Raw genomic sequence first — 27394 nt, 5'->3', positions numbered from 1 at the left:
TTTGAGACGGAGTCTCGCTCTGTCACCCAGGCTGGAGTGCAGTGGCCGGATCTCAGCTCACTGCAAGCTCCGCCTCCCGGGTTTACGCCATTCTCCTGCCTCAGCCTCCGGAGTAGCGGGGACTACAGGCGCCCGCCACCTCGCCTGGCTAGTTTTTGTGTATTTTTTAGTAGAGATGGGGTTTCACCCTGTTAGCCAGGATGGTCTCGATCTCCTGACCTCGTGATCCGCCCGTCTCGGCCTCCCAAAGTGCTGGGATTACAGGCTTGAGCCACCGCGCCTGGCCTCAATAAATGATGAATTATATACATGTTGAACAATTGAGATGAATAAAAACAGTCATTATTTGAGAAGAAAGGGAGGCATAGAAACATAAAACAATATTTTTTAATGGGGAAAGCTTCGCACACAGCCAAGAATCAGGTACCTCTAAAACTAAAGAAAAGCAGGCAGGCTCCTATTTTAAGATACTCAACCACCAGTTTACACTCTAGGCACTAAAATTCCCATTCCATTTGGTAAGCTGTTCAAAGTTGGAGCAACAGCTCAAGTGATGATAAAAGAGATATGAGGTGACACAAAATGAGATATAGGGAAAAACAAAGTTTTCTGTAGTTCAAACTGTGTGCCAGAGAGGTGCTTTTACAAATTCTCCAGAAAGATTTATTTTGATTTCACTGTTTTAATATGAGAGAGTTACAGGCAAAGGATACTCTAGAAGAGAGGTGCAGGAATGAATGTACATCATATAATCTCACACAAAGATCTTTTGGTCTAAGACAGAGAATAGGATAAGGAAAATCTCATGAGGTGCACAGAAGTCATTATAAATTTGTGACCCATCAGTGGCTGAGTTGCTCGTGTTAAGTCCTGGCCATAACTATGCTTGCTCTGATAAGCTGCCAAAGCAAGGGACTTCCACAAGTAAGATCATGTATAAATTTAAGGTATTAAATCTATTTTTATTTCATTTTAAAATCCTGATTTATCTTTTTCTGACAGCACATCCCATAGTTCCTTCTGCCTTCTTGCTACATTAGAGAGCAATCATGAATGTCAAGTTTTGATGGGCACCATGAGGACGCTTCTCTATAGTGCAGAGTCCATGTGGGTCTTTCTGATATGATTGATAGTGGCATAGAGGCATTCTCCATATAAAGATTAATTGCTTCAGCAATTATCCATTACTGAATGGTTGACTATAACTCCACACTTCTAACTCCTACTTAAGCAAGCAGTTCCTTCATTGGGTTAATTTATTTCCTCCTTCTCTTTTAAACTAATAGTATATTTCCATGTTATTTTTAATCTTTTACTTTAAGTAAAATGTTTCCTCTCGCCACTCTAAGTTAAGATTTGGGTAAGACCTTCATAAGTCAAAAGGAACAGGATGGATTAAACAATTTATGTGATTTTTTTCTCATCAATAACTGAGAAAAAGTATTTTTTCTGGGAAAACTATAAATCAAAGTGGTCAAAGAAACAAGGGAGGTGTTGTAAGATTTGTTGCCAACTTTTTCCTTTCATGAAGACACCACCTAACTACTATAAATGAGTCAACACTATATGGCTATTTTCCAAATTTAATTCTCTCAAAAGTACTATTAAGTTGAACTAAATCCTGATGACATGCTAGAAGTTAAGAGCAACTGCATACAAATTATTTTCAGTTCATTTACAAAGGCCAGAGTATGAGCACAGGGACAATCTTCCTTTTGAAAACTGAAAAGCAAGCTTTTACTTAAGATTATTCCTAATGAAATACCCTAGGGCAGAGGTTAGAATTTTTCAACTTGCTCTGCAAAAACAAAACAAAACAAAACAAAATGTCTCCATGTTCTGTTGATAAGTAACTCTGATAGCTAAAATAAGAATTTTTCATTTAACATTTTCATATGAAGTGGCTTTGAGCTAGAAGAGATATCTATTGAAAACATAAAAAATGTTACATTTAAAAACAGCAAATATATTGAAGCATTAGATTCTGAAAATATTAAACATTTTGCATCTGGACATCTACATCTGTACATGGAAGATAAAGAAATTGATTTTAATTAAGATCACACCGAAGAACAGACAAAGTAGGAACAATAAAACCCGTATCTATTCTCAGAGCACTAAAGCTTAACTGTGCTATCTTTATAATATGCTTGTGCTTTAAAACTTACAAATGGCTGCCAGTGGCATCTGTTGTATAATGTTATTTAGTTCACAAAGATAAATAAATGCATGCAAAAGAATTTCTAGCTACCTTTCAATAGTTTTTAAAACAATCTGTTTCATTTCTTTAGTATGTAGTTAGCACATGACAAGTACAAAGCATATTATTATTGACTAATATACATTTCCATGATAGGTTAGCACTTTCATTTTGGGCAGCATTTTGCATAATTTAGGTATTTGGGGACTGTTTCCTCTCAAATTCCGTCTTCCACCTGCTCTGGTATGGCATGTCAACAATCAATCTTGGCTCATTGCTTTGTTATCTTGACACAGTTCAGATTGCAAAACATCTGGAGCCATTGATGACTTCATATATTGCAAAACTATGTGTTTTCCCCTGAGGAGTATTTTTCATTATGTTTTAAAATATGAGTCACTTCTGGAAGGGTGGCTCACTGATTATTTAACTTCAAGATAGTGAATGAGTTTATAAGCCAGAGACCCCTTCATTGTGCCGCCACAGTCACAGTTACAGTAAAAGAGCGTACAATATCACCTGTCAAAGTCAACTGTATGAATCTTAGAATACATTTCAGAACAAGTGAATGTAGGCCACAGTTTTTTCTGATTGCTTTTTCTTAAATTTCACAGGAAGATTTTTCTAATGTACATGTCATTTTCACCCAAATATGCCTTAACATTTAAATTTAACTAGAACCTGATGCAAAACATACAGTAACCTGATACTGACTCACAGACGGCAGGTTACAGAACCATTGCTCTATTATTTCATCTGTATCTCTCTCCCTCTCTCTCCCTTCCTCTCACTATCCCTCTGATGCACGTGCATATATGGAAAATTAAGGACAAAAAAAAGTGTGTCTATTGCCTTTTTTCTTCTCTCTAAATCACTAAAGTTAAAATCTTCTAAATCAGTTAATGTCAAAACTTCTAACTCATTGTTTTGTTTCATATGTGTATTTTAAGTCAAATGGAACCTGACGGTAAAAGACCTTAAAATGATTTACAGATTTTAATAAAAAATGGACTTAGCTATTTTAATAAAAGTGTTCAATATAAATTAAAAGTGTGAGGCATTATTTAAAAAGAGAATGTTGCCAATGGAATCAACAAACTTGGTAGCTTCCCTGTACTCTGTCTTGCTGAAATCTAGAATAGCACATAATGTCAGTTTAAGGTATGACACTTCAAGTTCAATATTTGAGCCTGTTCATTGGCATTTAACATAGAGGGTCTTTTGTGAGTAAAAATGTTTTTTTTTTTGTTGTTGTACCAATGAACAGTTTAGCAGCCAAAATAAGGTTTACAGGCATCTACATTTTGAGTCTATATTAGAAATAAAGATTTAGCAGTTACAACAGCTTAGTACTAGGTAGCTACTCTCCACAATCACAACTGGTTGAAAGAAAACAAAATGACTTCATGTCAGGAATGTGGAAGAGGAAGATGAGAAAATTTCCTAAGGCCTCTGTCTAGCTCTTCCTTCTCCAGATCCATCACAGGTCTACTTGCTTTCTTACCCTGCTCTTATTACAAATTACAGGTGAACAACTTCAGATTTCTTTTTATCATTGTGTATTAATTTTAAGGGAATTAGATAAACTGTATACATTTCTTCCTAGTTTTACTGTTCCTGGGTCCTGTGATGTGGGACATTTCACCAATAATAATGCATACAAACACAGTCAAGAGCACCTTAACATAATGGCTGGAATTTTCATCTATGATCTTGGCAGTAATATGTGTGTGTATATATATACATATATACATATATGTGTGTGTGTGTGTGTGTATGTTATATTGCTACTAAAATATATATGAGACCAGATTGGGTAGTGAATCAGTTGACATTTATTTGAAATTTTGGAGAGAGTAGGAAATTACAGTAACAAAAATATTTTCAAAAATCTAATCTTTAAGGTAATATTAGTAAGATTTTAAAATGTGTGTTTATATACAGAGTCATAATGTCTAAATTTAGAAGTAACCTTAGAAGCCTTGTATTTCAGTCCTATCATTTTATACATGAGGCTATTGAGGCTCAGAGAGGGGTTTGGCCTTACATTATGTAATAAACAGAGTTAGAAATGAAACTGAGACTAGAATCAATTTGTTTCTCTTGATCCCAAGCCCATATGATCTGAGCTGGAAAGGCATGAACTGACAGTGCTCAAATAGAGGCAGTGCAGCCAGATGCTGGGCTCTTTTAGGACTTTAGAAGAAATTCTTAGATAAGGTTGGGGGGTTGGACCATATAGTATCTAAGGTATGAATTCAAATTATAAGATTTTATGCATCAATATTTGAAATTAAATTGTGGTGAAGAGGAAGAAAGCGAAGCAGAAGCTCCATAAAGATAGCATGCTGAAAATTTTAAAGCTCTTTATTCAAATAATAACAAAACAAAATCATTAATTTTCCAACTCTACAATTGGCACTATTTCCTGCTTTAGAAAAGGAAGCCATCAGCCCTTCCCATACTCTATTGTCTCTCATAATTATGCATGTTATTAAACAAGTGATAATATAAGAGGCATGGAGTGAACATCATTTTATTGGCATCATATAGTTATAAGAATACATGTTGCCAAAAATCATTTCCATTCAGCTGAAGAAACAAGGAAGTAAGAGGTCTGCAAACAAAAGTAGTCAGCACCTGGCAGGCATTCAGAGAAATTATCAATAAAAGGAGGAGGAAAAAACCCACTTAATTCCATGTTACGCAAAAACAAGTTTAGAAGGATGCATATTATAAATGAAAACCTTGTTGCATCCTTATTGGCAACATTAGAAACATTTTCAGTTGTGTTTAAACTCAACTTATTGTTATACAATAAGTTGAAATGTGATTGCCATATATTTTTAAGCCAAGTTTGAATTACATCAGAGGGAATTTGATATTTTCACAGTAACTTTTAGTCATATTTTAGTTTTTTGAATGTTGGAATGAGGAATAATTGATGATTCCTTACTTGATTCCTCAAGTTCCCTGCTCTGGAATTACTAGTCACACATCATTACAATGTTTAAAAAAAAATTAGCTTACAAGTCAGATCCTGCAAACTCTGTCCAGTGGTATGGCATTAATGACAAAATATTTTAGTTGTGAATTCTGAAGTGACTCTTCAATGGAGTCCTTAGTTCAATTGTAAAAAGAAATGAGAAAGCAGAAATTTTCATTAGAAACTCAATATGAGCCTGAATGTGGAATCCAAAAAGAAAGGTCTTTTTATCCTCAGAAACCAAAATGTCAGTGACTTCCTCCCTTCATTCATTCACTGTGCCTTACTTGATCATCTACTAAGCACCAGACACGGTGTTACATACTGAGGATGCAACAGGTGATGGCAGTGGATACTGTAGTCCCAGAGGAATAGCATGCATGATAAAAGGAAAACGATAACAAGAGTTTGAGAGAGGTTGTGCGTCAGTATGTGCCGCATTAACTATGTTGTGACAGTAGATCTCACACCATGTCACGATTTGTACTGAGAAATTTGACAAAGAATAATAAGTAGAGAAGTAGTAAATTTCGGTAAACAAAAGTAAAAGTATGATGCAAAACTCTCCTCTTTTTTCTTTCCAACAATGAAGAATTTGTTACTTCTTTGAAAGTCATCCTAGCATCATGGGAATTAACTTAGCGTAATGAATAACAATAGTCCATTCTTCTGCCTACAACTTTAGAAAGTACAGTCACGCAGCACTTAACACAGGAAACGTTCTGAGAAATGGAAGTTGTTAGGCAATGTCATCATTGTGCAAACTGCAGAGCATACTTACACAAACCTAAGATGGTACAGTCCCACTATACAATTAGGCTATATAGTATAGCCTATTGCTGCTAGGTTACAAACCAGTACAGGGTGTTAATGTACTGAATCCTGCACACAATTGTAACACAATGGTAAGTATTATGTATCTATGCATATCTAAATGCAGAAAACATACAGTAAAATATGATATAATCTTATGGAGCAACTGGCATATATTCAGTTTGTTATTGAACAGAAACATTTATGGACTGCATTATATTTTATGAAGATAATTCAACTTCTGGTGTTTCACTTAAGCTAAGAGTTGTTGAATGACACTGTCAGTACCTAGAGAAATGAATACACAGTTGTCCCTTGGTATCCATGGGGAACGGGTTCTAGAACCCCCTGCCTCATAACGAAATCCCTTATATGAAATAGCACTGTATTTATATACAACCTGTGCAAATCCTCCCATATACTTTAAATAATCTCTAGATTACCTATAATGCCTAATACAATATAAATGCTATGTAAATAGTTGTTATACTATATTTTTAATTTTTATTATTTCTATTTGCATTTTTAATATTTAATAGTTTTTACTTTTATTTTAAAAATATTTTCTACCTGTGATTGGTTGGCTCTGTAGACATGGAACCCATGGATATGAAGGACTAACTGTGTGTTCTTTGCTTTTAAGCAGATGATTGCTAAAAATAAGATTATATATAAGGTACTGAGGGAACACAAACCCAGTGCCAACACTCTTTCTAGATGGGAGGAGTTAGCAAAATCTACACAGAGGAAATGACATTTGAATTGGGTGTTGAAAGGTAAATGGAATTTCACAAGACAAAAGAGAAAGCAAAAGGCATTCCAAATAGAGGGAACTAGATGTACAAAATCAATGTCTTAGTCAATTCAGGCTGCTATAACAGAGTGCCATAGACTGAGTGCCTTAAACAGTAGAAATTTATTTCTCAGAGCTCTGGAGGCTGCACAATTCAAGATCAAGACAGTGGCAGATCCAGTGTCTGGCGACAGCACTCTTGCTGGATTGTAGATGGTCATCTTGTTGCATCCTTATGTAGTGTAAAGAGAGAACTCTGGTCTCTTCCCCCCTTATAAAGACACTAATCCAATTCATGAAAGCTCTGTCCTCCTAACCTAATTATCTTCCAAAGTCCCCACCTCTGAACACCATCACATTGGGGTTTATAATTGCATCCTGTTAGTTTTTTTTGGGGGGAGGCACAAACATTCAGTACATAATAATGTGAAATAAAATTAATTGTTCTTTGAAAAATCAATTTTCTTTTTACACTGTAACTTTGCAGAGGCAACTGTTGTTCCCAGTTTCTTATAAGGAGAGATTGGTTGTGTTTATATTTTGTTAATACATACAAATTTACCAAGTCCCCTTATGTACACAGTAATATGTTAGATTTAAAGAGAACACAAAAGAAATGTTAGATAGGCATTTTTAATTGAGAAGCAAACCATTTAATTGCAGAAAGAAGCTCTGGTATAATGGAAAGAAGGCAAGCTTTGGAGTTACACAGAAGGCAGTTTGAGTCCCAGTTCAGCTGCTTACTAGCTGTGTGACCCGGTGTTAGTAATTTAAACTAGACGACCTAATTTTCTCATCAATACAATGGACATGCTAAAACTTAACATTTCAGAATTGTTGTAGAGATGACTAAAATAGATATAAAAAGTTTTGCACATAGTTGCTACTCAAAAAGTAAATATAGAAAAACTGTCCCTTTTTATTCTAATTGTTCTCAGGGAAGAATTGAAGAACAACACAAGATGGTATATGATTCAGTATAAAACTGAATTGCAGGTCGGGTGCAGTGGCTCACACCTGTAATCCCAGCACTTTGCGAGGCTGAGGCAGGTGAATCATGAAGTCAGGAGATCAAGACCATCCTGGCCAACATGGTGAAACTCCATCTCTACTAAAAATACAAAAATTAGCTGGGCGTGGTGGCGCACACCTGTGATCCTACTTGGGAAGCTGAGGCAGAATTGCTGGAACCCGGGAGGCGGAGGTTGCAGTGAGCCGAAATCGCGCCACTGCATTCCAGCCTGGCGACAGAGCCAGACTCCGTCTCAAAAAAAAAAAAAAAAGGAATTGTAAATACACATGAACCTACTGTTGATGAGGATACTCAGAGTTAACCGAAGAAGTATAATATAATGTGGATCACTCTACATGCATGATGTCCAGAGAGTTATTATAAAAAGAAAGAAAAAAATCAGGAGAAAATAAAAGTCTTACTTTAGAAGGATAGTATAAATTATACAGAAATGGCACATATTTTATGGCAGCAGAGAACCAGAGGAAAGTAGTTTTGTATCAATAACTAGTAAGATACGCTGGATAGAACACATTACATTATGAAGAGCCTTGAGAAGCAATGTAAAGATTTTATATATAAACTCAATGACATCAAGGCATTATTGACCATACCTAGGCATATGCCTATCATGCAGCATGATAGGACCATGTTAGACAGGAGAATGCAGAGCTGAATCCTTCTTATCATTGAGACCTCATATCAACTCTCATATCAGAGTAGTCACCCATGATTTCTCCATCTAAAGTAGCTTCCCGCTCTCTATAATATCACACTATGCAGAAATCACTTTGCTTATTGATTTCTTTATTCGAAATTATTTTTTCCTCTCATTAGACTGTAAGCTCTGTGAGACCAAAAACATTGTCACTTTGAGTTTACTGCAATATTTACAGCCCTAGGAACATTGTCTGACACAAAGCAGACTCTCACTTGCTCTTTCCCTGTCCTCTCTCCCCTGTCACCCAGGGCCCTTCTCTCTCTCTCCACACACACACACACACACACACACACACACACACACACACACACACACTACACCAATAATTTAATATTTCCCTGGAAGAAGAAAAATCAGTCTCTTGCAATAGCAAGATACAAGCTAATGGAGGCTTATCATCTTGGCAATGGGTATGGTAACAAAGGAATAAAAGGGACTTATATTCATGTTACTTCTGTAGACCTAGAGTTTGTCAAAAATATTTTTTCATGCCAAAATGTACACTAAATTCATATAATTCAATGGGTGTCTAAATTCTCCAAACTATGACCTTCTGTAACAAATCCGTTTATCCGCACTGAAATAGCCCACCTCTATTTCTTATAAGAGTTCACAAATGCCAGCTCTCTGGTCACTCATAGGTCATTATTCTGTAATGCATCATCCTCTGGAAAATCACACTTCTCAGGCCTGCTGTGCAAACACACAATAGGTAATATTCAATGGCAATCCATTTTTCTATTTGGCATTGATTGGTGGAGTTGTCATATTATCTTTTCTATCAGAGAAGCTACTGGTAACTAAATATATTCCTTTCTAATGCTACTAATAAAAAAAAAAAAGCCCTCTCCTACAAGGACACAATAATTGCATTTTAGTCCATTTTAATCTGGTATGATACATTCTAGAGGCATATGGGAGGTGAGGACAAAGGGAAAAGTAATTCACCAGATTTAAGTTCAAAGAGTAAAGAATCCTTCTGTATCTGTATTATTTGTTTTTATATATTCCTGGCATCCTGTAGTTTTCCTAGCATGTAAATACGAGTTGGGTAAATGTTCTATAGAATAGCTATTGTATTTCCATGTAAATATAAAGAAACTGAAAATACAAAAAGAAAAGCATCATTTGCCTAGGGTGTAGGTAATCTAATATTCTTTTCACTATACCAAACAGAAAGCCTGAGGTGGAGATACTGCAGACAAATAAGTATTTCTTCCTCCCTTTCTTATAGTCTATTCTATGCCTACAAAACCAAAATCTTAATTACTCACTGTCTGTCCTCACTCACATTGTCAGGATCCTGAGTCATATCGTGAAGTTTGAGCCAGAATCTGTGAAGGATCACAACTAAATGGGTTAGAAGAACTGAAATAACAGAGGGAAGTATGGACATACTTCTAGAAGTAATAGAAAAGGAAGAAAATAAAGCTACTAAAGAATGATTTTGACGGGTAAGCTGGAACAATGCTCAGAAAAAGAATATCATATTCCAGAGTTTAATTACTCAGGGCATTTTTTTATTTCCCCTCCTCATTTTGCAACAGGCCTGCCTGGGATTAACAACGTGTGCATGACTCTCATCAAAATCAGTAAACAAAAACATTTTGAAGAAAAGCTAGTTCTAGGGGTAACATTTTTGTGTGTGCTACTAAAATGTACTTTTGCTTAATCACCAGGTAGTGATGTTGCTTGGAACAGTTGTAATGATGAAGGACTGGACCCAGGTAGATAGAGAAGTTGATACTCGTCTGTGCAAAAACAAATGAGGACTAGGGTAGGGGAATAAATCCATCCAGTACCATTTGTTTTCAGAAAATTCCGGAGCTTAATAATAATACAGTATATAAGGAGGAAAGATCTTGTACACTACAAAAACTTAACATGCACTTGGAAAACTTACATGGTGTTATATTCGATGAGACACTTGTGTTCAGTTATAACTGTATCTATACCAATCAAATACTTACAACAGATTACAGACGGCTTTTAAAAGGCTATATATAGAATAAATTCTGTGGCATCTTGTAGGATAAATCATTTACATAGTCGCTAAATGAAGAGAGCATAATTCAGAGAAAAATCTATTTCCTCAAGTAGGAAAATTTTGCTTGACTTCCCTGTCACAAATATTTATGTCAAAAAATCTAGAACAATAAATAACCCTGCAATGTCCACTTTCCAACAATGAGAAGGGAAAAAAGTGTCTTTTACCAGGTAGTTCCTTAGCAATCTCTTTCACATTTAGAATCTTTTCTTTAGTATGATTATTCCTAACACCATTGGAAGGTTTTAATAAGATAACAATACATTTTAAGTAATATTGATACATTTGAAACATCTCTTATTTACTATGTAGTTAGTTTTGTAAATACATTCATCATTGCTTATATAAATATAACTCAATAAAAATAACACTTCTAATGATTGGCATATATTTTTAACTTCAAATTACATGGTGGAAGCTCATTCATTCTTGATTCTTTAACACATTTTCTCTTTGCTTCGACAGCAAAGTCATGCTCTCCTTAGCTTGACAAATGTTTTAAACAATATCTAAATTCACTAACCATGGGTACTGCCTCTCAGGTAAATTATGTGAACTAAAACATATTTTGCACTTCTAGACCTGATGAACTATATTTGAAGTCATCTCAGCAATTTAGCAGGACTGAGTACTGGAAGGAAATGAAGATAAAGTGAAAAGATATCAAGCTACAAAAGACAGATATTTCCTTAAGACTGAACTTTTCCATAATTCAATTACCATTCAAGTAAAATAGTTTTATAGAAAAATTTCATGAAAAAGCCAGTAATTAAAGCTCCTTGTGTAAATTTTAAAGCTAAAGTCTATGACTACACTAAAGTGAACAGTGCCAGAGGGGTTTCAGTTTGTTGCTGATAAGTTTTGCCATAGTTTAAAAGTAAATGATGTTTATTGGCAAGAACATTGTTCTGATATTGATAAAGACCTGGTGAACAATTTGTTAGAAATACATACATCAATAGGTTATTTGTGTTTTCTGCATTATCACCTTGCAGAAGTAGAAAATGTGGGCATTAAAGCTTTGGTATTTGAGAGTGAACCACACGTGTATTAGTACATTTTCATACTACTATAGAGAATTGCCCAAGACTGGGTAATTTATAAAGGAAAGAGGTTTAATTGACTCACAGTTCTGCATGGCTGGGGAGGCCTCAGGAAACATACAATCTTGGTGGAAGATGAAGGGGAAGCAAGGCAAATTTTTCACAAGGCGGCAGAAAGGAGAAGGGCTCAGTGAAGGTGGAAGAGCCCCTCGTAAAACCATCAGATCTCATGAGAATTCACTCTCTACCATGAGAACAGCAAGGAAGAAACTGTCCCCATAACACAATGAACTCCATCTGGTCTCTCCCTTGACGTGGGATTATGGGGAGTATGGGGATTACAATTTAAGATGAGATTTGGGTGAGGACACAAAGCCTGACCATATCAACAGGTATAAACAGATTGTTTGGTTATAACATGCACTGCTTGAAAGAAATGCTTTTTAGGGTGAAGTAAAGTATTTTTTTCTAATTTAAGTCCTCTAATATGTAATAATATAAACTTATTCTTTCTGCCAGATAATAAAAATACAATCCTCATAGCACATGTCAAGACCTAGACAAATGTATTCCTGGTTTCAGATTTCAGATAAACTTAGAATATATATATATATATATATATGGCTTTAAAATATCACCAGCTTGAACATTTTTAATGTTTTACTTGTTGTTTATGACATTAGGCATGAGTAGAAAGGAAATAAGGTCCTATGAGTCCTTTAATGAAAGTATCTAATTAAAAGAATCCCACTGCTTTGAGATAAGGAAAGAGGAATAGTTCATAATTTCATTGTTTGATAAATATATAAAAGCTATTCTCTCAACAGTATCTTATTGTCAGGAACCACTGATGTATACTGAATTCCCATCTGCCCAGTGACTGTTATCAAATGAACAGTGTTTTATAAATTAAGCCAAATAACTCTGAGGATATCATATTATATTTACATAACTTTTATTATAGTATATTGTTATATACTACAATATAGTATATTGTTATATACTGAAATATAATAAACAATGTAACTTCTTAACTAAGAGATGTCACTAGACAGCCCAAAGCTCCCATATGTTTTACTCTCCCAGTCCATGGTTGATTGGAAAGAGATGGGCATCCGTAGCTAGTCAGGTTGAATTGACATGTCATGAATAGTGAGGTCTAGAATTTACACCATGGTTAATTTAGAAAAAGTAAGGTAAAGTTATTGAGGAAAATAAAAGACATAGAGGGAGAAATGGAATAACTAGAAAGAACACAAATGAGAAAACCCAAAGTTCCTTAGAAGCAAGAGAGGTGAGAAAGCATCCATGTTCCTTGAAATCTTCGGAGCTCCTAACTCTTGACCCCATGGACCATGGACATATGTAATTTCTCTAAGACTAATATATTCTCACAAAATCTCTATACTTCCTTTTATTTGCAGTAATTAGAGTAGGTTTCTATCTCTTTTAACCAAACAGCCTTCTTTGACTACTGGAATAACTTAAAAATAGAAGACAGTAGTACGTATATATTTCTATGTACAGTAGTCCCCCTTGCCCATGGTTTAACTATCTGTGGCTTAAGTTACTTAACTATCTGTGGTCAATTGCGGTTCAAAAATATTAAATGGAAAATTCCAGAAATAAACATCTCATAAGTTTATAGTTACACACTGTACTACAGAGCATAATGAAATCTTGCACCATCCTGCTTCATCCTGCCTGGGACATAAATCATTCCTTTGTCCAGAGTATTCACACTGTATATGTTACCTGTCTGTTAGTCATTTAGTAGTCCGCTCATCTGACTTATCATTATGAGGTCAATAGTAGTCTAATGCTACCTCACAATACCTACATCATTCACCTCATTTTACTTTACCCATCTTACAGCCACTGTATCATCTCTCATCATCACAAGAAGAAGAGTGAATACAGTGAATTTGAGAGACATACTATATTTACATAACTTTTATTATAGTATATTGTTATAAGTTTTATTATTAGTTATTGTTAATATCTTATTGTTCCTAATTTATAATTTAAACTTTATCAAAGGTATGTATGTATAGGGAAAAACACCGTGTATTTAAAGTTTGATATTATCTGCAGTTTCAGTTACTCACTGTGAATCTTGGAATATACCCTTTGTGGATAATGGGCAACTACTAAACAATGTACATACACACTACCATACTCTTATAAGACTGATTGAAAATGAGAAAAGAATGAATCTTGCTTACAGTTTCCAAAGTCTTTTTAAACATTATTTGAGAAAAAAATGCATGCCAACTTATGTACATTTTAAAGTCTATGCAAATGTAGGTATAAAATAAATTATAATTAATTAGATCCCCCTCCTCTCTCACCACCAATATAGTCATTTTATCAGAATATAGGAAAGTATAGAGAAAGTGGGTTAGAATAAGCTATCTATTAAAACACAAACATTTTAAATAGTGTACTAAAATTCCTATGAATGTAGTAATTTTCTGTGTCTCTGTTTCTTCACTGATAAAAATGAGAGTATTCTTTACCTTAAAGGAATTTCTGGCTCTAGCATCTAAACATGTGTTTGATATCTGCAGGTAATCTTGAACATTGACAATGATAACCACCACCTCTGTGTATTCATTCTGTGCTAGACCTTTTATATTTAATAATAAACCACAGTAACATACTGTGGTTTAACTGTGGTTTAGACTATGTAAATCATCTAGGTCAAACAATTAGTAAACAACAAATGAGATATTGTAAACATGCTTGACTGATCCCAAAGCCATGGTTTTCTTTTACTCAATACTCACTTTCTGTCAGATTCCAAATAACTGAAGAAAGATTCACTTACTTGAATATACTACACCTCTTAAGATAAGAATTGGAGCAGGTATTGTAAAACTTGTTCAGAAATGAGAGCTGAAATAAAAAAGTATTCTACATTACTCTGGATTAATAAATAATCTAGACTGCTTCAATTTCTAAATATTTTGATTAATAACAATTTTACTGAATGCAGTATTATATCATTTTAATTGCATCATAAGCACAGAGATAAGTTTAAAGTATCCCCCCTACAATGACTAAAATAATACCAGATACATTTTTAAATTCTTAAAAATTATTTTAGAGATGAAAACATAGTAATTACCTGAATGAGTGACACCAGATATTATAGGAATATATTATAGAAGAAAATATATGACATATAATCATAGTAATTATCATATAATTATTATGTTCTAATCTCTAAAATACACTTGTGTATACAGTGGTATATACACTGATATATAAACTTTAAAATATAGATATGCAGAGTATATATATATATATATGTATGTATGCATATTCATGTACAGGGAGAAAGAGAGAACAAATTATAGAACTAAAAAGAAAAATTATTCAATAAATACATTTTCTAGCCTAAGCCATACTGTAAACAAAGATGCTTTTAAGGAACCGAGTCATGCTACAATAAGCAGGCTTATGGGCCAGGATAAGAGAAGAGAAAAGAAAGAAGATGAGAGATATTCTTCACCTCCACTCTTAAATGGACACTGATTATTTTTATTTGTATTTTAACCATAAATCCCTGAACCAAAATAATTATAAGATAAACTAATCAGTAACGGATTTAAAGACTGCATTAAACAAGCTGATAATGAAGAATCCCTCTAAAATCTCTAAATACAAAAATATGTGATCATAAACACACTATCTTCAGCTACAAAATGCTACAGTCTGTTGTATACATGCAAAAGAGAATGAAGATAAATAAAGAAAAGAATTGCTTTACCAGTCTTATTTTAGGTAGTCATTATCCAAGTGAGTTTTTATGTTATGCTCTATTTATTGGATTACTCAGCAAATTTCCCTATCATGAAAATTTCATATAAATATGTGACAATTCTTTATTTGAATACCACCTTAATAAAAGTAACAACTCCACCTATTCAAAATGTTTTAATATCTCAAGTGTCTTAAATGAAGTTATTTTCATGATGGGTACATAACTAGAGTGCTTATGAAGATTTTGAGTAGCAGAAAACAAGTGACATTTTGTCCAATTATTGTCCTCATGCTATGCATTCTTACAAGACCATAAGCTTCTGATAATAAATTATTTCCCCAGTGAATGCTGAAAACTCATATTTACCGAATAGCCTCAGGAGATATTTATATTGCTCATGTAAATTATCTATTACTCAATGGAATTGTACACGTGGGTAAGAAAAATAGTCAATGCATGGCTTTATAAATCCAGATAACCAGTACTAAAGATACACACCCTGCCACACACACCATGACTATATATTGGGACTATGATGATCAATTATCTTAGCAAAAGTAGAAATCCAATATCTTTACTTTAACAATGTCATCCTTGAACAAAAAATTAATAAAAAGACAAAGGACAGGGAAACAAAACAAGAAACATGAGTCTTACTGATGAGGAAAAAGAAAATTACAAAGTTCACAGAAACAATTTTTTTTTTTTGAGCCATTTTTGTTTTCTGCATTTTAATTGAATACAGCTACAAGAAGATACGGGATTATTAAAGATCTAATAGACCAAAGTCTATCATCTATTTAAAAAATCTTAACCTTTAGCAGAATTCAGGCTACATTTTCCATAGGCTGCCCAATCTGTCTCTCAGTCTTTTTCATTCACACCCTCTGCGTTTTGTAGAGTTATTATTTTATTCCAAGAAAACTTGAGACTTGCCCTGATCAGTGCAACTCCAAAATTTTACCCTGATTTATTCCTATATTACATAGCAGTTACATGCCATTTTAATTGTAGAGCCTTATGGTTTGCACATTCCTAGCTATACACATAGAAGTGGAAAACCTTCAGAAGCAAACAAAACAGAATCCTTTTACCCATTCATTAACCAAAGTAGTAGAGTGAAGGAATATAACACATCAGAGCAACAGACCTTACAAATCATCTGAATAACATATTCTATGTCTTTTCTATTCAAAGTGTAGTTCCGGAATCATAGCAAAGATATCACCCGGGAGCTTCTTTATAAAGCAGAATCTCCACCTCCTAGATCTGGTAATTCAAGTCTGCATTTCAATATGATCTCCAGGTGATTCACATGCATATTAAAGTTTAAGATGCACTGCTCTATACTGTTTAAGGAACTGGGAACTCCCAAGTACTTGTCAGATTTTCAGTCAGAAAACCATAAATAAATAAAACAATCTCCACCCTCCTACTCCTCAAAACCTCACCACTGCTCTTCAAAAACAAACAAAACAGTGCTAAGAGCGGTGGCTCACGCCTGTGATCCCAGCAGTTTGGGAAGCTGAGGCGGGTGGATCACAAAGTCAAGAGATAGAGACCATTCTGGCCAACACAGTGAAACCCTGTCTCTACTAAAAATACAAAAATTAGCTGGGCGTGGCAGCAGGCACCTGTAGTCCTAGCTATTCAGGAGGCTGAAGCAGGAGAATCATTTGAATCCGGAGGCAGAGGTTGCTGTGAGCCAAGATCGCGCCACTGCACTCCAGCCTGGGGGACAGAACAGAACAGAACAAAACAAAACAAACATACACACACATTTATAGTTATGATTCGGAAATTCTGAACTAGACTAAGTTTATGCTACACCTCGGGGGAAACTGCTACACCTCGGGGGAAACATTGAGTTAGTTCTGGGAGGCTAGTTTGTTGATCTGCAGATCAATACAAGCAAGGATAAGGTTTCCTGAGTTGAAGACACATGTTAAATGATTTTATTTTTAATTGCAGTCTCACCAGAGAAGGGGAATTCTCCTGACTCCTCCTCTTCCTAGGATAGTTTGATCATTCTGCTTTTTCTAGTCATTAACAGACTGCTACCTTTATTTTCTTTAAAATACTAGTCATGTGTTCCACGTGTTTTCTTTGACATCCAGTAAGATTTATTCTGGAAATGTAAATAGAAAACTCTAAGTGTCTAAATGCTTTCTCAGCAAAGACAGAAGGACTATCTGGATATTTTATATGCATGTGGATGGTATGATACTTAACGCAAAGGGTTAAATGTTTAACAAATTGAGGAATGATAAATTTCTTTTCTTTTCTTTTTTTTTTTTTTTTGAGAGGTTGTCTAGCTCTTGTAGCCCAGATTGCAGTGCAATAATGTGATCTTAGCTCACTGCAACCTCCACCTCCCAGGTTCAAGCAATTCTTCTGCCTCAACCTCCTGAGTAGCTGGGATTACAGGTGTGTGCCATCATGCCTGCCTAATTTTCATATTTTTACTAGAGATGGGGTGTTGGCCAGGCTGGTCTCGATCTCCTGACCTCAGGCCCCACCACCCACCCCCAACCCCTGCCCCAGCCTTCCCATAGTGCTGGGATTACAGGCGTGAGCCACCGCGGCTGGTCAGGAATGATAAATTTCTATAGGAAAAGAAGTCTAGTTCTAACCTTAGCCAATAAGTTCATAAAGCAAGGACTATGTGTCTGTCTTGTTACTGTATTTCCAACATAGTCTAAGCAAATACCCTGTGCTAAATTAATTCGGATTTTTTTATAATTGGATTCAGTTGAATTAAAACAAATTCCTTCAGTCTAATCATACAATAAGGTCTTTATATTCAATTTGACAGTCTTGTATTATAAAGGACAAAATATATGACAGTAGGAAGAGCCCAGAAAATAGCTGCGTTAGATTCTAGTTATACTTCCATGACAAAAATAATAATTATTACATTCCTGAAGGGGGGACATATAACAATTAAAAAATGTTCAAATTCTCATGATATCTGTGCTATAAACTATAAATAACTAGTCTATTTCTTTATATACACATACATATCTTATATATCTTTTATATCTCCACATACAGATAGATACACATATATTTTTATGTAATTTAATGATTTAAAATGTCGCCAAGGTAAAATATAAAGACTATGCATCCATATTGTGGAACATGTTAATTCTTGCCCAAGTAATCAGTAGCCCTCTTTAGCATTTTGGTGAGTGCTAGTTGTTTTAAAAAATCTGTATTCTTTTTCTGCCACAGAAATTATTCTTTTCAAAAAGATCCTTACTTTCTTTTACTAACATATCAGAAGGAACTGGAAGGAAACTCACGCTTATTCAGTGGTCTCAGGAGCCCTTTCTATTATTCCTATGTATCATCTATTACTGAACAGAATTATGGATATGGCCAAGAAGAATAAATAGTCAGTGTATGCTTTTATATATCTGTATTGCCAGTACTAGATACACACACACACACACACACGGAAAAAAAAAATCAGGAACAAAACCTGTGTGGGAATAATCATTCTATAAGGTAATCAGGAAAATAACTAAATAGTGCACAAACAAAAACGCTTAAAACTGAACCTTAAAACCCTTAACAGAGCAGTCACTGTATTTGAGGGTAAAGACTATTCACAAACTGATTTATTGATAAATCACACATCAAAGAGGCAGAGGAAAGAGCTTCCAACAAAATATTCATTAGGAACTAGCTATAATATTCCATGCATTTGAGAACTGATAATTCTAAAAACAGAACATTACCGCTTTGATACACATAATCACTTGCTATGAATACAACTTTGAATATATGTGACTTATAAAATCTTCAAGGATGGGTGTAGCTTCAAAAGCTCTTAAAGTTGCATCTCAAAATTATTTTTAGGTGTCAGAATTTGATATTTATATTAAAACTGGTCTGATACCACAACATATGGCAAGCACAGCATATATAAATGAGAGCTTAATGAATACTTTTATGATGAAAATTAGCTAAATGGTGCACTAAATCTATTGAAATGTTCTCATTTTTCATTGTTTAACTGAAAATATGAAGGTATCAGCAATTAGCATATCTCATTAAGACAAGATCCACATCATGATTTTTATATACAAATTAATAAGAGGGAGGACATGTGTTTCTTTAAGAATAGGAGGATTCTAAATTTTAAAGAATTCCAAATTGTAAAGTATTTGAAGTGAAAAATCTATTAATCATTATAGATAAAGGGTATTCCCACAGTATTTAACTCCAAGTTGCTGTCAAACACTGGGATGCATCCAATATAATGTTGAAGTAATATCCTCTTCTGCTTGAAATATTTTTCTTTTCCAAGATGTTTGAGATATATTTAGTATTGGATGATGGTCTGCACTTCATTCTAAAATGGTGGCTGTGTGGGTATGTGAGTGTGTATGTATGTGTGTTTTAAACTACACATCTTTATGTATAAATTAATTTGCTTCTAAGAGTTCAACAATGAAACATTTTAAAGGCTTAATTTACAGAAAAATAATTTAGTGGTGTATTCAAGAAATAAGCAATATAGCATAGTGTGAAGAATATTCAATCTAGTGAGAGAAATTTAAATTCACAGACCTTGGATAAACAATGAACTGCTCTAAGTTTCAGTTTATTCACTCAACAAATATTGATTAAATATCAATTTTCCAGGTATGGTTCTTTACATTGGCAATATGTAAGCAGAAAATATATTTTATCCTCAAAGAATTCATATCTATATGAATATATGTGTGTATATATACAGCGATGTATATGTGATATATATATGTATCTATAGATATAGATAAGATATATATATAGAGAGAGAAATGTCTGCAGAAATAATTCAGATGTCTTAGACCAAGATAGAAATAATGACACGGATGACACTCGTGTCCTGTGATCTCACTGTTAGATATTGGATTTATTCTTGACGTTGAACTGAAACACTTTGCCGAAAAGAAGAGAAAACAACAATGACCCAAGATTTTGATCTGAGCATCTAAAAGGGTAGAATTTCCATTAATTAACATATAAAATGCTGTGAGAAGGCTATACCTAAAGTTGGAGGATATGAGTTCAATTTTGGAAATGTTTGGTTTGATATGCCATTAGATATTTAGATAAATTCTTGAATATATGCATTTGGAGCTTAGGCGGGAGATCTTCGCTAGAGATACAAAGTTGGGATTAAAAAGTTGATGACATTTGAGAATGCAAGGCTGAATGCTACCACCAAAGGATTGATTGTAGTTAGAGAAGTAGAAATGTACAAGAGCAAAACCTGGAGTACTCAATATTTTAGGGGATATGAAGTGGGTCCAGGAGAGGAAACTGGAAGCAGTGGCCCATGAGGCAGGAGAAAAAACAGGACAATATGTGTCTTAGAAGCTCAATGAAGAGAGATTGAGGGAGCTGGCTGATAGTTCAAGTAAAAAAGAAATGAAATGATAAGTGATCGCTGGATTTAGCAACAGTGATCGTTATAAAATCAGTTTTGGTTGAGTGTAAAGGTTAACATCTGATTTTAGTGGGTTCAAGAGAAGAAACTGGAGACAGTAAGTATAGATGATTATTTCTTAGAACTTTGTTGTTAAGGGAAGGAAAGATACAGGTTGGTAGCTAAAGGGACAATTTGGGCCAGATAGATTATTTTCTTTTTAATGGTAGAAATAATAGCATGTTGCAGATCAAAATGATGTAGTAGGATGGAAAAAAAAATGATGATGCAAGATAAAGAGGAAACATCTGCTGAAGGAACAACCTTGAGTAGGTAAAAAGAGTGGGTTCCAGTGACACAAGTAGAGAAGCTGACCTTAGCTATTAACATGGAGATTTCGCCCACTGATACAGGAGATAAAGCAGAGCATATGAGAACTGCTGATGGCTGCTCTTCAGATGTGATGGTGAGAGAAGGTGGGATGTTTCTAATGATTTCACTTATTTTCTCATTAAAATAGGATTTCAGACCATGATTTGAAAAAGGATGTACTGATGGTTTGAGAAGAGGGAGGAAGGAAAGTATAAAATATTAATCTAAGAGAGTACAAGTGAATGGATTCACTTGAGGTTGATGAACAGAAATCTAACCTGGAACTAATCAATTTCAACAAACAATTCTGTTTTCTTCCAGTCATGTTCAGCTGCATGGTTGCAGACACAGAACTGTTGAAAGGTGGCTTTCATCAGGGTTTGTTTGCTTGCTTCCAAAAATGAAGCAAGCAAAAGCAAGTGAATGGCACATATAAAAGCAGTTATTATAATAATGAATAAATATTGATTTTAAGCTAAATAAGAAAAATAGGACACAAACGTGGGAGGTACAGGAAACATTTATAGGATTAATGAGTTGTAAATAGTTAACTAGAGATCGAAAGATTGTTAAGTTTGGTGGAAAGAGAGGAGGCACTGGTGAGAAGGAGGAACAGACAAAATTGAGATCACGGAGAGTCTACAGTTATTGGTAATCAGAAGGTATGTGGTATGATCATGAGTAGTGAGTTTGTATAATTTTATGGAGAACAAAGTAATTGGCAGAGAGAAGTCAAGACACTAAGAGACCAGGCTATCATAAAAAGAGTCCACATACTCATGAAATCACTAAGAACCATGAAGGGAGAAGTGTTAGGAAGAGTGACAATGAACCAGTATTTAAATCATCAAGAAATTAGGAGGAATGACCAGGGTGGCACTGCAGACTTCAACAAGGAGAGCTAATGGTCAGTATAGTATAATGACACAAAATTCAAAGCTGGGTGCTTTTTGAGCAAGATAGAGAAGCAATGTCTGTATCTCAACCAAGGCCAGCGATATGAAGGGGTATGAAAATGAAACAATCACTTATTGAGGAGGACGCATGGGAGGCTGTACCATCAAGGCAGAGACATCACAAATAAACCACAACAATCAAAATTATCAAAGAAATGTTTGAAAAGATTCAGTTACCCAATATTTGGTGATGAGTGAAGAAAAAGTAGCAGGGTTTTAAGAACTGAGAGGAGAGAAATCAAGTCAGGCAGGGAGTTGTGCTGAAATATATGGGGATTAGAATGCCAGAAATGGCAGTGACCTCTGTGGCCTGAGTTCCTCATGGTAATTGATAGAGATGCTCTGCATTTATAAAGCAGAAATAGTAATTCTTACTAAGTCACAGATTTGTTGTGAGGAAGATAAAAAGCATTTAGCCAAGCACAACTTAAGTGTGCCATAAGCATTAGCGATTATCTTCATCATCCTCATCACTTGGTTTAACAAGATTACTGAGTACATTAGGAATAAGCCATATAATTTTCCAGGAATCAAAAACTTCCTCCTGGAAATGCATCTCTGAAATTATAATGTAAGCTGATGAGGAAATAAGAACCATTACAAAAAAATATCATTAGCAAAAAACTTTTTTTCAGAACAATGACAGTTATTTTCTTCCTTACTTTAGAACTTAGGTTTATTGACTTTGTTTCAAAGATTCTATGGTATTTGACATGTCGATGCTTTTGATGAAAGGAAGAGCAGAATCAAAATGACATTTTACATGTCAGCAGTGAGAAATACAAAAGAGATTTCAGATTCATAGCATTTTTCTAAATCAACACAGGTTCCTAGTTTCTTTTCAGTTGAAGTAACTCTTCCCATCCCACAGAAAATCTAGTTAGCATTTCCATGTAAAAATGTCTTCTGAGTTGAACTCGATTTTCTTTCATAAAAATGTAGAAATGTTTCTATTGTTTGGTATGGCCTACCAGGAATCACCAAGTTCTGAAGTTTCAACTTATATTCCCAGTGTATTTTTTCCCCAGAGAGTCATATTCTACCTCTTTCTTAGCTATCTCTCTAGAGACTGTCCTTTTGCAAAGAATGCTGCAGTCTATTATAAGTCAGTTCTGTGTTAATTAAAATGACATCCAAATCATTTGGGGGGTCTGGCTTCCATAGATGTATTGCTCTAGTCCACTTATAATCAATTCTCTACTCAATGCTAGCAGTAGCCATATCATTGGCCATGAAGGCACTCAGAAGATTAATGAAACTGGATAAAATAGATAGAGCTGTAATTCGGGAGGATAAGCTAAACATCCCCACTAAGCACACACTGCCAAAACTAGCAGACTGTAGTTCATCTCTTATTGAGCCATGACAGTAAACATTCATCAAGTGAAGGAAAATAATATGCCAGTCTGAAAATGGTATCTTACTCTATGCATAGAGACAAGAATACTCTGACTCATCTTTCTAATTAACTGTAAATAACAATGGGGTTATATTTCAATGAGTATATAGTTATTTCCCAGCCAGTTCTAGTGCATGAAATGTGTCCTCAAACTGCTTGATGAGATGGAAAGCCACAAGTAAAAGCAGATGGACAGCTAATAAGCCATGCTTTAAGGTTGAGCAACATGGCATGATTGGCTAGATGCTACAATTCTATTGAACCTCTCTCAGAAACAGGCAGTAAATCTGAATCCTAATTACAGTGGTCCGGTTCATTTCCTATTCAGACTGCTGGATAAGAAAGGATCTCATTTTGAAGTATTAACCCTCAAATATAGTTAACAACCATGCGAGAAGCTTGAGTCTTTGGTTCCTGTCATAGTAATTACAGCTCTTGCCAATGGTGAGGCTTAGAGATTTATAAGCCAACAGCACTGCAAAGCTGTTCAAGATAGGTGGGGGCGACCTGACAGCCTCAAGGTAGTGCTTTTCACTGGACAGTTTTTGGTGATCTCAGGAGAGTGTATACTGACCAAGAACTTATAAAAAATAATACCAAGAAATAATGTAGATGAAGCCTAACCATGATGCAGATTGGTAAACTATTTTTCAAGATGGCTCTGATTTTAAAGATTCTGTTCCCCAGTCTCTACTCATTTCTATCACATAAAATGATCTGACTCAGGGATGCAAAAATGTGACCTCAAAATTAAGGGTAGTTAGAAATATGCAAATACTATTTATGATCACTTAATTTCAGTTCCTTAGAGTTACTCTGTGGTTCCGATCTACATTTCTTTTGTCCGCCTCACTGTGTAATCTCTAGTCGTTCACATATCTATTTCACCACGTGGTTGTTAACTCCTTCCAAGTAGAAGCTATGTTAATCTTTTCTTTTACAAATCATTTGCCCAATTAATTGAATAAAGAAAATGTGATACACTGGAGGATAAGGGTATGTTAGAATCAACAAAAGCAGGTCCAGGGTTTTAGGGAGCTATACACTTGGTAGACGAGCCCAGAAGTAGTAACAATTAAAATTAATACTACATATATACATAAAGAATATGTATTAATTTTTACAATGAAATATTACATTTCATTTGTAAAAAAATCTGGAAAATATAGTGTGCCAAAATAATTACAATTCTCACAGAAACACTGCCAAATTAAAAGCTCACATATAGTTTTCAATTTTTTCTGTATATATATGATACTTTTATATTTTAACAAAAGTTATAATGGATAGCATATTTGTAACTTTTAAAATCTAATATGTTACTCCATAACTTTTCTAATTTACCTTCTAGAATATAAATTCAAAAGCTGTATCTATCTCTTTCAATGGCATATTTCCAACAATTTGAACAATGCTTTGCATATGGTAGACATGTAGTCAGTACAAAATGATTAGTTATTCTTTTATAGTTAGATTTCTATAATTTAAAATCCAGACAGTTCTAACAGTCACAAAGGTCATCTAAAAGAAAAGTAGGGATAGATTTTTGAAAGCACGAATGGCTAGAAGAAAAATCTGAAATCTGTAAGATGAGCAGTTATCTGTAATCATTTAACAGAAATAGCTTAATTAGAACTCTGCTTTATTTTATTGCCAATAAAGGTATCCAACCAGCTTGCATTTTTCACTTTCTGCTTTGGCTTAATCTATAAAAATAAGAATATAAGTGATATTTTCAAAAATATTTGTCAGAATGGTGATAATTTCAGTGGTAAGTCTAATTTTGTCTCTAATATGGAAGAAACTATTGCCAATTAGGAAATTATGTTGGTAGCATGGAGTGTTACCTACCAGTCAACTTACTTGAGTAACAAAAAAGAATTAAAAATTAAAATATTTAAGGATATATTTTAAACTCCATTCGTAGAGTTCCAATGTCCAAGACATATCTGTGTGGCAAAGGGTCAGATGCAAGGAGGGGACTTGTATCTCCTCTTCTTTCAATCTGTTGCTATCGCTTTGGGTTCTAGTTCTCTCACTGCTAAGAAGTACAATTCCCCAAACCAGAAAGCTAAAAGAGGAAAATAAGCACTTCAGGATATTGTCACCTTGTTCTCATGTCCCAGGAGTCAATGATTTCTTCTGTGTCTCCGAATTTAGGTATCATTACCTTAGAATATAAAATGTTGAAAATAGAAAGAACCTTAAAAATCAAGACTCTGGGAAACAGAAATCAGTAATAAGTATCACCAGTTCAACTAAGATCTGATTTGGTCAGTTAGAAAATTAACTAAAAATTTCAGTGCATTTAGATCTTGTATGGGGCTGTGCAGACTGCATTATCAAATTTATTTTTCCCTGACAGCACACTATAAATTCTTTATTTTACCTAACTTCTAAATCAGATAAGTGGATTACAAACAGAATTTTAAAAAATGAAATAGAATATAACACAAAAGTCAAAGTGCATCATGAGTAGAAATAATATTTTTAGGGGTGTGTGTGTGTGGCGGGGTGTGTGTGTGTGTGTGTGTGTGTATACTATCATGTATTTACTGAATTGTAATGTGAAATATATTGTTATTTATTCTGAATCACAGTAAACAATATTTGAAAGTCACTGTTTTCTATTTCACATTAAAGCCAGAATTGAGGATGATAATTCTGAACAAAGAGTTGACATTAAATAATTTTAAATATGATAGAAATTTTTAATATTTATATAGTACTCTGTTCATTTAGAAAAACAAAAGTATACTATCAACTCATATCATGTAAAATCATGATGCTTTAACTTCCCTTAAGGGGGTTAGTGAATTTCCTAAAGTAACATGGCTCAATACCAGGCATGATAAAACTCAGAAGTTATGACATCTAATCCAATTATTTCCCCCCTAGTCCAGATAATGGCATTTCCCTATAATAGCCATGTAAAAATCATAAATATTCTGTGAACAGACCATGAAAGGGACTACAGTTTAATATATATGAAATTTGATGACACATGTAACCTGTGTTAATGCTAGATAAAATCAGTGTTAACTAAGGGGTAACTGACATGATGCTACCTTTAAGTATTTAGTTATTTTTTTTGTAAATTCATGTCTGTTCTCCATCTTTTCTTTAAAGAATTATAAAGGTAAGTGTGAATCTATGATTTCTGTCATCCCAATGTAACATGGTGACTAATTTATCTCAAAAACAGGCATCAAATAATATTCATATTTGAAGGCCTCCACTTAGGAATATAGTTATAGTTTAGAGAATTGAGCCTCTTGTGTTAAATCCTCTCATTGCTCTTATTCTCTTTTCTCCTCTATTTTCTTCTCTATTCGTGTCAGTTCCCAAGCCTTCCCCATCTCTGATGCTAAGACTGAAAATGTGGGCATTTGAGGAGTGAGGAGGAAAGTAAACAGGGCAGTCACTTCTTCAGACCTTTATATACACAGTTACACATGCAGCTATTGGGGCCAACGGCATCTTTGTCCCTCAGGTTGTAAGTTGATGTCCATCTGAAGGAACATTTGCAAGACACACAAACAACCTAGAAATTGCTGCAAGTGAAGTTTAGATGTTAATTAGATACTGTTGAAAGAATAATTGAGGCCGGGCGCGGTGGCTCAAGCCTGTAATCCCAGCACTTTGGGAGGCCGAGACGGGCGGATTACGAGGTCAGGAGATCCAGACCATCCTGGCTAATACGGTGAAACCCCGTCTCTACTAAAAAAATACAAAAAACTAGCCAGGCGAGGTGGCGGGCGCCTGTAGTCCCAGCTACTCGGGAGGCTGAGGCAGGAGAATGGCGTAAACCCGGGAGGCGGAGCTTGCAGTGAGCTGAGATCCGGCCACTGCACTCCAGCC

At 34.6% G+C, this 27394-nt stretch overlaps 1 protein-coding gene across 3 annotated transcripts in view; it reads right to left on the bottom strand.

The window, feature by feature from the left end:
• LINGO2 (leucine rich repeat and Ig domain containing 2) overlaps positions 1-27394 on the bottom strand; it is a 1250024-nt gene that overhangs the window by 812114 nt on the left and 410516 nt on the right. The window lies entirely within an intron of this gene.

This window comes from Piliocolobus tephrosceles, chromosome 14 (assembly GCF_002776525.5).
Source record: "Piliocolobus tephrosceles isolate RC106 chromosome 14, ASM277652v3, whole genome shotgun sequence".
In the NCBI taxonomy this organism is placed as follows: Eukaryota; Metazoa; Chordata; class Mammalia; order Primates; family Cercopithecidae; genus Piliocolobus; species Piliocolobus tephrosceles.
The sequence above is the reverse complement of the archived record's forward strand: the minus strand, read 5'-3'. Positions and strand labels throughout refer to the sequence as shown.